This window comes from Myotis lucifugus, unplaced genomic scaffold, assembly GCF_000147115.1.
Source record: "Myotis lucifugus unplaced genomic scaffold, Myoluc2.0 scaffold_202, whole genome shotgun sequence".
Classification (NCBI taxonomy): domain Eukaryota; kingdom Metazoa; phylum Chordata; class Mammalia; order Chiroptera; family Vespertilionidae; genus Myotis; species Myotis lucifugus.
In genome coordinates, this window is record NW_005871250.1 from 685,692 (window position 1) to 699,163 (window position 13,472).

The window sequence follows — 13,472 nt, forward strand, 5'->3', positions numbered from 1 at the left end:
GGATGGCAGGGCACAGAGAGGGAGGGCCTTTACCAAGGTCATGTGACTCTGAACTGAGGCCGGGCTTCATTGAAGACCTTTTCCATTCACCGCTGGGAGGGTGTTGCCATAGGGCTGGTCCACATGTCCCTTGCCCTGGTGACAGGAAAGAGCTCCGTGGGTTAGAGTACATGCTCTGGAGTCACAGACTCCAAATCACAGCTCCACACTAACTCACTAGGCCACCTTGGAAAAGTCCCCTTTTCTCCCTGAGTTTCTGTTTCCCCTTCTGCAAAATGGGGCGGTAACCGTGGCTGCCTCCCGGGGCTGCTGGAGGAGCAATGAGAGAACACACTTTAAGAGTCTGGCTCAATGACGGCAGCACAGTGAACACGGAGTAGCTCTTATTGTTATTGGAGTGATCCACCAGCTGAGAGAGGTTTAAGAACCACTGCTCCACTGCTCTGTATAGAGAAGCCCTGAAATATCCTTCACAGCCTCTACCAGAGACACACGTGCTCTTGGGACACACACACATGCACCTGCACACCTGGACATAACACATGAGTGACACACACATGTACACACACGTGCACACATTCATATGCACGCACATGCATGTAGACACTATATGTGGCACATATACACTCACACATGCATACACATACAACACACAATACATCTATGGTTATATATGCTCGCACGTGTTTGCATGCACCCACACAAGTGCTCACACACACATTGCATATGCACATGCCCTCCCCTTCTTTGCCTAACTAACACCTGCTCATCCTCAGCTCTCATCCTAAAGGTCACAGCCTCAGGGCTGCTGCCCTGACCTCCAGGTGACCCCAGGTCACTCAGGCTGTGTTCTCTTGGCCCCTAGCACTTTTCCTCCTCTGTTTACATGACAATTGTCATTGAATAATCGTGTAATAAGCTGCTTAGTTCTGTATTTCCTGCTAGAATATTAGCTCTGCAGAGGGCAGGAGAAAAATATATTCTCCACTGACCCAAAGCACCTAAGACAACCTGGCACACAGCAGGCCTTTGCCATGGACTGAACAGAAGCAGCGGTCCCTTTTTCATGCAGCGTGGGGAATAAGCTCATTCAGAGTGGGGCTACCTCAGGTAAGGCTTTTGGCCTTGGGGTCTGTGATGGTTTGTAGACTCACCCTGAGAGATCCAAGCCTCCGAATGCTGTGGAAGTTGGCAAGAAAGAAGTCCAACTCTTAGTCACCAGGAAAACAAGTGCTGGTGGTGGCTGGAATGTCTAATAGGCCTGAAGCACTTCTCCCTCCGCCTTCCCCAGGGAGGTTAGGGGACACCAACAGCTGCTACAAGTAATAAGGTTGAGGAGTCATTGCCTGGGCTGGGACTGTGTTCTTTCTCTCATCCAGATAATGCAGTGAGCAGGCCCCATTAGACAGAGAGGGCAGGGAGGGTGGCCTGATGGAAATGGGAAACTGCAGGGCGGTGAACAGCAGGCGACCCGGGTTAGACTACACAGGGTCCCGGCCTGCGACGGTTTCACAGAGCGATTTTTGGACTTCGCCATGGTGTGAAGGCAATATGCATCCAGTAGAAACCGTACTTTGAATTTTGAACTTTGGTCTTTTCCTGGGCTAGCAGTATGTGGTACCATACCCTCCCCTGACGCTGGGCAGCGACCGCCCCGCCATCACGAGGGTAAACAGCTGATTCTTGGCAGTGTACCGCTGTGTTGCCAGCATTGTTTTGGATATTGTGTTTTGGTTTTGCATCCCATCATGTCTGCAAAACACCCGTCCGTGTCTCCTGCTTCTGGTGTGAGTGAGAAGATGGCAATTACAGATGCTTCTTGACTTACGATAGGGTTATGTCCCAGTAATGACAGTGTTCTGAGCACGTTTAAGGGAGGTTATCAGCTATGATGTTCAGCAGGTTAGGTGTAGCAAATGCATTTCTGACTTACCATGGACTTATGGAAACTTAACCCCATTATAAATTGAGGAGCACCTGTAATTTATTTTCCTTCATTTATTTACTTAAGGAATAGTTCTGGGCACCTTCTAGCTGCTGGGGATACAGGAGAAATGGGATCTGCATAGTCCTTGACCTCTACGTGCTCATGTCTGCTGGAGCGATGGAAAGGACACAGGCAATCAAAATGCTCCAATGGGGACGTGCAGAAGGCGAGGTCAGGGGGTGGGGACGTGGATGGCTTCTGGAGAGGAGGTGTCTAAGCTAAGACCTGGAGAATGAGCGGCCGTTGGACAGGCTAGGAGGAAGGGAAAGGGGACCTGAAAGGGGAAGAGTTTGTGGGTGAGCCCCAAGGGGGAGAGATGGCAGGAGTTCAGCGTGGAAGCTGCTGTGTGTCTGGATGGAGGGGCATGGAGGGAGGGCAGGGTCCAGTGGGATGCATAGCTCGTCCAAGTGGCCCCTGGAGCACCACCCCCAGGATAATGGCAGATGGATCCCAGGACGGAAGTACTCACAGGCTGAGAGAGGACCTTCCCTCAGTGACCTGGAGGTGTGTCTGAGGCTGGTGGGGAGGGTAGGCGGGCTGGCGCCTTTAGGAGCAGGGAGCTCCTCCACACCGGAGTGTAGGGAGGAGGGAGAGGAGGTGTCACTCACTGCTGTGAGGCCATCACCCTCGGGCCTGTGTTCTCTCCTGGACAGGGAGGCCCTGGTGACCTCTCACACACTTCCCAGCAGCTGCTCCTGAGCTCTGGTGGCTGGAGCAGCTGTGTGCTCCCGCGTCTCCCACAGGCCACTGCGTGTCCTGCCTGGTGTTTGTCCCCACGGCACCCTCTGTCCTGCAGAATCCACCCTGGCCACCCCGCCTCCTTTTCTCTGTCACTATCCAGAAGCTGTCACCACAGCAACTCATGTCCCATTAATGGGAACGTGATGGTGGTGATGATACCACGTCTTCACTGTCTTCCTGTGCCCTTCTCTATGTGCACCTGCCTTCTCTCTCTTCCTCAAGCGCACAGAGCTTTCTTACCGAGAATTCTTTGCCTCTTCCTTCCCTCCCACCTCTGCCTGACTGATTCTCATCACTCAGTTCCAAGCTAAGCATGATTTCTTCAGAGAAGCCTTCCTGAGGGTCCACACTCTCTATTCACACTCTGTATGTTTCCTTCCCACACTTGTCGCAGCGGAATTTCACCCAGTGTTGTGTGATCACTGAATGCCCACGCCCCCTGTAAGATACACGCAGGGCAGGGGACAGATCCGACAGGCTCATTGCTGTATCTTGTCACCGGGCACTGTCCCAAGCACATATTAGGCACTGAGTGTCATTGAATGGCTAAATGACGTCTCAATGGATTTAATGCATCTCATACATATGCAAATTATTAATTATACTCAAGCCAGGCCTATAAACTTAAGCTGTTTTTCAATCACAAGCCATAGTGACATGTCCTGGTCACTAGAGGGCGATGTGAAACCATAAAGCTGGGTGGCCTCAGGGACCCCCACCCCTTTTCGAAAAGTGGAAGTTTACTGTTGAGCCACTTTCTAGTCTCTCCATCCCCTAGACTCATCGAATAAAACTTAAACATATATAGACTGTTGTGAGTGGGAAGGCTCGTCAGAGCCCGTTTGGTCCAATCCCAGACTTTGAGACCTGAGAGAGTTCCCTCTGCCTTAGTGGTGTAGACTTGGCCCCACGGTGTAGATTTGTTCCTAGCCGTGGACAACCCCTCTTTTTCAATGTTCGTGTTCTCTATTACGTAGGGCAGACCGTTGTCACTAGTCTGTCCATCCATCCAATAAATGTTTATGGATTCCCTACTATGTGCTGGGCACTGGGGTGGGTGCTGGAAATCCCCATGTACGAAACGGTCACTGTCTCACGGAGTCCACCGTCCAGCTGGGACGATGAACATCGAGGAGTGATATGCAGTTACCCACCATGATTAGTGAGAAGGCGAAGGCCAAGTTTGAGAACAGGCTATGACGGGGCCCTGATTCTTTCTCATGGTCACACCTGAAGGAAGGGCCACTTAGCAGAGAACTGGAGGCTGAGCAGCCACTGGCGAGCGACCCAAAGACCAGCTTCTGCGCACATGCCCATCGGGGCCGCCAGCTGCTGTTGGGCAAGTGTTTTCTGCTTGTCCACTGTCCTCCCATCCACATAATGGGAGAAGACTTCTGAGCCTGCTGATTAAGAGGGGCTTGTATGTTATATCCGGGGTACTCATGGGCAGATTTCTCAGTCACAGGAGGGGGTCCAACTCTTGGGTGAAAAGGGGTGTCTGCACTGATGCCTCCTCCGGGCAGCGGCCAGGGACTGACCCTCCATGCTTTGCAAGCTCTGGGGAAGCTGCATTCAGGCAAGAGGACTGCAGCCTTAAGGCCCAGCCCCCAGCCTCCCTCTGTGTGGCTCAGACTGCAGGCCTCCAGGCACGGAGCTGGTTAAGTATACAGACCCCTGGCCCACCCCAGAGATAAGGCAGGTTGGAGAAAGGCCCCAAACCTGCAGGAACACAAGCCCTCCAGGTGATTCTGATGCATATTAAAGTCTGGAAATTGTTACCCTTGACCTTTCTGTAGAAAGGACTTATGATTCAGGCTTCCAATTGGCCTTGATTTATATTCTGTTATGTGTATTCCAGAAAAGTTGGGGCTAAACTCAATTTTTGTCATTCAAATTACATCCACAATGCACATAGAGCTAAAGAGTCAACCATTTGGGATGTGAATTTTCACTCCAATGGAGTTCTGTCATGTGTGTTAATTTTCCTAATTCAGGGTCACATCTATTTGTGCTTCACCGACTAATTCATTCATTCATTCATTAGGAACACCTAGAATTCAGCTTTGTGGAAGGTGGCAGTCTTAGTTTCCAGAGGGTGGGGAGATTGGGGAAGACTTGTGTCAGGAGGCACAAAGAATTAAATTTCAAAGCCTAGGGTTAAGCTCCTCCAGGTTAAACTGTTTACTTATTGTCAGATTTATAATCACTGTCCACCTGGGACAGGTGAGCCCAGACCCAGTGTTCCCTATTTGCAGCTAAAAACCTGATGCCCTTGAGTTTGCTGTGGAGGCTACAGTTTCATGGCTCCTGCCCAGGACAGCCATCCGTGGGGTTAGGGCAGTGGACGGCAAACTGCGGGCCCTTGAGTGTGGCTCTTCCACAAAATACCAGGTGCGGGCGCACACGTTCAGTGCGATTGAAACTTTGTGGCCACACTCAAGGGGCCAAAGAGCCGCATGTGGCTTGCGAGCCACAGTTTGCCGACCACTGGGTTAGGGAACTCTCCGATCCCTTGTTCTGAGCTGGAAAAGGGGCTCAGGCGGAGATGCCTTGCGCCAGGCACATGTCTTGGCTCTTGACAAGGAATATTTCACTCAGAACTCTTATCTCCTTGATCTGTTGCTCTAGCCCTTGGCTTGTCCATCATTTTCCAATCATGGGGGCAGTTGGAGTAGGTGGCTGGGCTGTCCAAATTGACCCATTCACCTGTCATCTGTCCCAGGCTGGCCAGGGATCCCTGAGGAAGGGATAGAGAGGTGAGGAGAGAAGCGCAAAGGCTGCAGGTCTGTTCATGCGGTGGCTACTGCTGGTCATGCTGAGTCAGAAGCCCAGGATGTTAGATCCGAAAGGACAATGAATTGGATTTGGGTCCCAAAGACTCCCTATCATTTGCATGGAAGCAGAGAGAGGAGATGGCATCCAGAGGGACTGGGAAGACAAAGTAAATATAGCGTGAGCAGGAGGTCAGCATTAAAGGAAGCCACGCCCCATGAAAGGGAAGAAGGGGAAAAGGTGGGCTCCAATGCCAGAAAGAGGCCTTGGTTTTCATCATAATTGTTTACGTGGGTTTGCTGACATGTTCCCTGCATGTACACTTCAAATGTATACATGAGTGTTGTCCACGGACTCTCTGTATCCCCGCCACAGCTGTAAGACAAGCTGGTCATTTCCATGTTGCCAGTGAGGAGACCGAGGCCCAGAGACAGCAACCTCGTGGCACGGCCAAGAGGAAGCCTGGGTCTCCCCCCTCTATGCCCAGTGCCATCCTGTTAGTACTCATTCAGATGACGCTTCATGCAGGGAGCAGTTGTATAGCAGAGGAAGCTGGCTCCTCTCCGATGCTCTCTCCTTGCGGTGCCACCTTGGAACTCTGGAAGCCACCAGGTTTCCTGGGCTTTGTGGCACAGGCCTTGGAGGGGGAGGGTGCTGGCTTGCTGTGGCATGAAGATGAAGGCTGTGCTCTGGTCATTGAACCTGGTGATGCTCACAGGAAAGATCAGGAAGGAAAAGATAGCAAGATGGGGGGTGGGGGGGGGAGCGACTCAAAAGGAAGTGGACAGTTGCAAAAGCAATAAGGCATGTGCTTCAGTGTCTTATCAGGAACCGTACCCAGTTGGTCACTGGCGGAGCCTATCGGGGGAGTGGGTGGTCAGCTCGGGCCTGGAGAAGTAGTGACCACGGTGCCTGGTCCAGGAGCCCCTGCCCTTGGGGATGGAGCATGGGCCCTGGAGTCAAGTCTCTGCTACTTCTAGGTGTGTCCTTGGATGAGACAGGTAATCTCACTGGACCTTAATTCTTCATCTGTAAATTCTTCACATAATAATAATGATTGTGAAAATGAAATGAAATCATGCTTAAAAAGCACTTAACACAATAGTAGCCACTAAGTAAATACCAGTTGTGGCCGTCATGATTATATTGAATAGCATGAAGGAAGGAAATTCTATTGAATGAAGTGACCATCCCCTTGTCTCTGCTCTTGACAAATTCTTCCCTTGATTTCAACTTTCTGGGATGCCATATTACCTTTCTCACCCAAATTACTGATAATTTTTCAAGATTCTGTCCAATGAAGAAAAATTAGCCTCCTTCTAAGGATAAAGTGAAGTGACAGTGTGATTGAGGTGACAAGGCTGACACAGAGAGTGGCTCTGGCACCGCTGCTCAAACCCGGTCCCGCAGCCTGTGGGCTCAGCCACTGTTTTTGAGCAGAGAGTGACGGGCTGTCTGATGATGACAGGGAAGCACAGCCGTCGCCTCCATAGGGATGAGCTGAGGGACCCAGCCTGGCTGGGGGGCCAGGAGGCACCCTGAGACTCAGCAGTGCTGCAGGGATGCAGGGGTCTCACTGGGGGGATGCAGAGCTGGAGGCCGTGACTCCCACCGACAGTCTGAGGAATTCTCTTGGGGTCTGCCATGCAAGAATTTTAAAATCCTAGCAATTATGTATTCATTATGAATCATTAATGCAAGAGGCTCTGTTTTTACATTTAGAAGATGATAGGGGATCTCCTTTTGTTAAAAAAAATATTTTTGTATTGATTTCAGAGAGGAAGGGAGAGGGAAAGAGAGAGAAACATCAATGATGAGAGAGAATCATTGATCGGCTGCCTCCTGCACACCCCGCACTGGGGATTGAGCCCGCAACCCAGGCATCTGCCCTGACCGGTAATGAACCGTGACCTCCTGGCTCAACCACTGAGCCATGCCAACCAGGCGGGGATTTCCTTTTTAAATATACAAACACACATAAAAACAATATTAGGTCAATGAGAATAACTGTGGTTACCACGCATGGAGAAAATCAGGACCCCAGAAGTCTAATGCCTGAAGCCTGGGAGCCTGATTTGGTACCATCTTTTCTTTTTCTTTTTTATGGTAGAGAAAACTGAGGCTCAGAAATACTGAAAGGCTTGCTCAATGTCACAGAACGAGTTGGTGCCCAAGTTTAGTCATATGAAAATGTATTTCATTTCCCTCAAACCCCAAGATAACAGGAAAAGTGATACATCAAGTTTGCATTCTGGGCGACATTTGATAAATGATTCTCTGCTCTGCTGGCGGCCAGATTCTCTGATTAGAATCTTTCTGATGCTTTCCCTGTTTTTTCTCAAATTGATTTCTCTGTCTGGTCTTCCTCTGTCTCCCAGGTCCTCCGCCATGGTGAGAGGCCTTGGCTTTAGAATGAGGATTTGGGGCTGAGTCACTGGGCTCTCCTGGCTCCTGAATCATTAGGTTACATCTGACTGTGAGCTGGGCTTCGCTGGTGATGGGGCGGGACAGACCCTGGACTTCGGGTTCAGATGGGTTGGAGCTCAGCTTGGCCTCTGCTGTGGTGTGTGGCCACGAGTTTAACCCCTTCCTCCTTGGCTGCCTACCTCATGGGGTTGTTAGGAAGAGAAAAGGAGACCAAGCTTTTGGAGCTGAGATGACTCTGCCATCGACGGGGCTCCTGTGACCTTGTCAGAAGCTCCCAGGCACATGCACAGCGACTAAACCATCCTGGCGGACTCCAGAGGGCACCCAGGGCCGACCCTGCCCTGATGCAGAGCCCGGACACTGCTTGTGCTTATTTATCTCTTTCTGAGAGTGGAAAACTGCCAGTCATGCCCTGGCCAGTGTGCTCAGTGGTTAGAGAGAGTTTGATTCCCAGATGTGTCTAACCAAATGTCCAGGTACTGTGGCCTGGCCAAGTTGGCACATAAGATTAACCATCACAGTATATAAATATACGAGTGGCCCGGTGCATGTACCTCAGTGGCAGGTTCCATCCCTGGCCCCAGTCGGGATGTGTGCGGGAGGCAACCAGTCAATGTCTCTTTCACATCCATCTCTCTCTCTCTCTCTCTCTCTCTCTCTCTCTCTCTCCTTCCCTCCCTCCTATCACGCCTCCCTCCCTTCCACTCTCTCTCAAAAAATACATAGAAAAAATATCCTTGGGTGAGGATTAACAAAAAAATAATACCTGCCATTAATAAACTAATATCACATACAGGATTTTATGTTGATTTTTGCAATAATTCTCAGTAATTATTTTCATTACTGTCCTGGTGAGGAGGGAACTATAGCTGGGACCTGGGGAAGGGATCTGGCCCTGGTCATCTGGCTGGTGTGTGAGTGGTGACCTGCGACCAGCCCACAGGATCTCTGGCTCCTGGACTGGGGCCCCTCCACTGTCACTGCCTGCACTGAGCTACGGAAGTGCAAAGGGAGGACCCGACTGCCAGGGGTTTTGTCCATGAAAGGGTCCTGAGTACCTCCTTCTGTGGGTGAGAAAGAGGCCCAGAGAGAGAAGGGAATGGGCAGATCTAGGATTAATCTCTAATTAATTTCTAGCCAAATTAGGAAAATCAGCTCTTTCCATACAAGTGAAGATGTTGGTGGCAATTATAGGCTGTAATGTTCATTAGGAGCTAAATTTCTAGAATATTAGAGGGAGAGAAAGAGAGAGATTTATTTTAAGAAATTGGCCCATGTGATTGTGGAGGTTGCCAATTCCAAAATGTGCAGGGCAGGCCAGCGGATCCAGATCCAGGGCAGAGTTGACGTTGCAGCTGGAGCCGAAGGCCACCGGAGGCAGATCTCCCTCTCCCTCGGGGGAGGTCAGTCTTTTTCTATTCAGGCCTTCGACTGATTGCATGAGGCCCACCCAGGAAGGAGGGTAATCTGCTTTACTCAGGCTACTGAAACAAAGCTAACCTGATCTAACACATAACCCTCACGGCAGTATCCAGATGTGTCTAACCCAATGTCCGGGTACTGTGGGCTCGCCAAATTGGCACATAAAATTAACCATCACAATATATAAATATACTAGTGGCCCAGTGCACAGATTTGTGCACATTGAAAGGAAATTAATTAGAAGAAATATTTTAATATCACTATTTGCCCTTTCTCTATAATAGAAGTGTCAGAGATGAAAGACAATTAGTAAAATGTATATGAAAATCCTATATAATAAAGAGGTAATATGCAAATTGACTGCCATGCCCTTGCATAAGATGGCCACCCCCATGTGGTCACAAGATGGCTGCCACAAACGGCCAGCAGGGGAGGGCAGTTGTGGGCGATCAGGCCAGCAGGGGAGGGCAGTTGTGGGCGATCAGGCCAGCAGGGGAGGGCAGTTGTGGGCGATCAGACCAGCAGGGGAGGGCAGTTGGAGGCAATCGGGCCAGCAGGGGAGCAGTTAGGCATCGATCCGGCTGGCAGGGGAGTGGTTAGGGGGTGATCAGGCTGGCAGGGGAGTGGTTAGGGGCAATCAGGCAGGCAGGCAGGCAGGCGAGCCAGCAGTCCTGGATTGTGAGAGGGATGTCCAACTGCCGGTTTAGGCCCTATCCCTGTGGGCAATCGGACATCCCCTGAGTAAAAACACTTTCAGAGTGCTTGACTAATTTCCCTTGTGATGAAGTATTTACTTTAACGTCACACGCTCTTCAAACTTGGGAGAAAGCAACATATAACTGACCATGCCCAAAAATGGGTTCAGGTAGGAATATTCCTACTCTGTCTAGAGTTTGTCCTTGTGATTTATTAATAGTCACCGCAAATGCTGGCATCACGGGAAACTGTCTTTGAATTAATTTAAATGGGAGGCCAGTGTCAGACAGGGACAAATCAATTCTTAGAATCAGAACAATCTCTCCTTCTGCAGATCCTGTTAATACTTCAGCATCGATTATCTTAGGTCGCCTTCTTTTGATAATAAATGTAGTACCGTTACAAAGACCCCATTTACTATTAAGATTTCTCAGTAGCATGATGATGGCACCTACTTTCAATTTTAATTTATGACATGGCATTCCTGAAGGAGTAATACTATTAAGAAATTCAATGGGAGCTTTAGATGTATCACACATGGGCAAGTCAACGTTTATTTTTAAATTGCCAGTGCGCGGACAGTCAGTCACTTAGCCTTTTCTATATATAGATAATGTGCAGAATAACACAACTAATATTTACTGACCATTTATTATGGGCCAGGTGACATAACCTCATTGAATAATTCCTAATGCTGATTATGGTATGGTACCTGACACATAGAAGTACATGATAGTTTCAAATTTAGAAGACAATTTAGAGTAGAGGTAATGAAGGAGGGTTTTGGCATCGGGCAGACCTGAGTTCAAGTTCTAAGGCTGCCAATATCTGAGTTGGGCAAATTACTTAATCTTTCCAAGTCTCTTTCCTCATCTGTAAAACAGAATTAAAAATAGTGCTTACTTCATCAAGGTAGCAGGAGCTTGATAACTATCTACTGACAAAATGAGTGTTGAAGGAGCCTCCTGGGTTGCTATGAGAATTGAGGGAGATCATTTACCTGAAGCCCCTTCCACAGTCCCTGGCACATGGTGGGGACCCGCTGAGTTTAGCTGCCTCATCCTGTGATTGTTTTTCCTCTTGACATCTGCACACTCGGAGGCACGGCTGGCAGCTGCTGGCATCCACCTAATAAGACTCGGTAAGACGTGGCTTCCAGGAAGGTCTGGCCGCTAAAGGACAAGACAAGACAGAAATCTGTTGCCTGACTCAGAGGCTGGCTTCTCATACTTCGACGCCTTCCTCAGGGCGGCTGGTTTTCTGCTGGTCCCAGAACTCTTTTCTCAAAGCTCTGGCCAAAGCAGGGAGCATTCTCTAAAGAACCAGGAAATGGGGTCTGGAGCTGGGTGAGCTCCCCGTGCCTCTGCCAGCGCACCCTTCTCCTCTTTGCAGGCCTGCCTCTAATGGAAAATAGCTGCCTCTCCTCCTGAGGTCTGTGACCTCCCTACAAACACTCTACCCATTAGGCTAATCATTCTCATTTGTTCTAAAGCAATTTTCACTATTTATAAGGATTTCAGGGTTACCACAAATCAGCATTGTGTTAATTAATTCATTCATCAGTCAATAAGATTTTGTCATGGAATCCCAGCTCTGACACAAACTGTGTGACCTTGGTCAAGTTTTTTAATCTCTCTTCTATGCCTCAGTTTCTTCATCTGTAAAATGGGGATGATATTAGAATCCACTCAAAAGGCCTATTATGACATTTGAATGCATTAATCTATGTAAAGCATGTAAAAACATGCCTGACCCCTAGTAAGTGCTAAATAAATAGTAGCTATTACTATTATTATTATTACTACTGCTATTCTTCCTCTACCTTGTGCCAGGGACTCTACTGGGCATTGGGAAACAGCAGTGGACACAACACGGTCCATCTCTGCCTTTGTGATGTTTATATACTTGTGACCAGGTGGGAAAAATAAGTAACAGGTAAAAATAAAAATAAAAAACCAGCCCACAGGTGTGATTATAAACTGTGATGAGAGTTCTGAAGAAGTCCAACAGGAAACTTTGATGGAGACGCACAGTGGGCTGGGGGAAGGACTTAGAGGGACAGGCCATGGAAGATGTCACTGACCTGCTATTATTTAGGTTCATCTCTGAAGGATGAGAAGGAAGGAAGGAAGGAAGGATGTCAGAGTCTCTCCTGGGCATCGTATGTCTGTCTATTCATCCAGGCCTTGCACCCACCCTCGGAGCAGGCGCTGTCCCCACCCAGATGGGCCTGGTCATGACCATTCACACATCACCCTTAGCTTCTTGCTGCCACAGCACGAAGCACAACCGCTTAGCTGGACATTTGAGATGCTTCCACATAGAGTTACAACATAAGTTTCCAGTTTTATTTCCTTTTTTCATTTTGATGTTCATCTTAAAGGTAATTTGTACTTATATAAGTAATATATGAATATATTTTCCTCGTGAGAACTTAAAACAATAGAATAGAGGTAAATTTAAAGTTTTTTGGGGTTTTTTTTTTTGTTTGTTTTTTCCCACTGTCCCCCTTCCCCATCTTGATCTCAGGTGCTTTCCTGGAGGTAATACTACAGTCAGTTTGCTATGAATCCTTCCTTTCACACATGTCTAGAATCTATGATATATGGATATATCTAAAGAGTGTATAAAATGGTCATGCCCGGCTGGTGTGGCTCAGTGGTTGAGTGTCAACCTATGATCAAAGAAGTCACTGGTTCAATTCCCGGTCAGGGCACATGCCCTTGTTGTCAGCTGGATCCCCAGTAGGGGGCGTGCAGGAGGCAGCTAATCTATGTTTCTCTCTCATCCATATTTCTATCTATTTCTCTCCCTCTCTCTCTAAATATCAATTTAAAAATATATAAAAAATAAAAGAGCACAAACAAGGCAGCTTTGCAGGGACCAGAGCTGTGAGGATGGGTGCGAGGCTGGCTGTTCAATGTCTCTGTTGGCTCCAGGCCACCGGCCTGAGGAGGGGATCCTGGGGTGGGAGGGGCCCTGCTGGCTGGATTGGGGGCTCCAGGAGGGCAATGGGTGTGGGTAGACAGGTGTGAGCTGAGACTCTGGCCCTGGGCTGATCCCTTGTTATGTTCCAGCGACAAGTAACTTCTTGCCACTTATTTCTGTGCTCCTTCCCAGCTCTAGGAAGAACTGTTTATTAGGGCTGAGCCCCCACTCAGAGGCTGTCAAAGGTAGAAAAGCCCCTGAAATCACTTCCAGCCCAACCCCTCCACAAACATGCACGGCCTGTTTGTCTCCTATGGCGGCGGCTGTAACATAGGCGCACAGACTCAGGGGCTTGTTAAACAACACAGATTCATCATCTCACAGCTCTGTAGCTAAGAAGTCCAGCGCAGGCCTCGTTGGCCTGCAGTCAAGATGCCAGCAGGGCTGTGTTTCCCTCCAGAGGCTGGTCTGCATTCCTTGGCTCGTGGCCCCTTTTCCA

At 49.0% G+C, this 13,472-nt stretch overlaps 1 long non-coding RNA gene across 1 annotated transcript in view; it reads right to left on the reverse strand.

Annotated features, from left to right (window-relative positions):
• The window catches only part of LOC106698600, a 35,326-nt gene extending 24,011 nt beyond the window's left edge, over positions 1-11,315 (reverse strand). Inside the window, exon 1 of the long non-coding RNA XR_001349953.2 lies at positions 10,949-11,315. This is a non-coding gene — a long non-coding RNA (uncharacterized LOC106698600). The remainder of the gene's footprint in view (positions 1-10,948) is intronic.
• Positions 11,316-13,472: the final 2,157 nt, after the last annotated feature.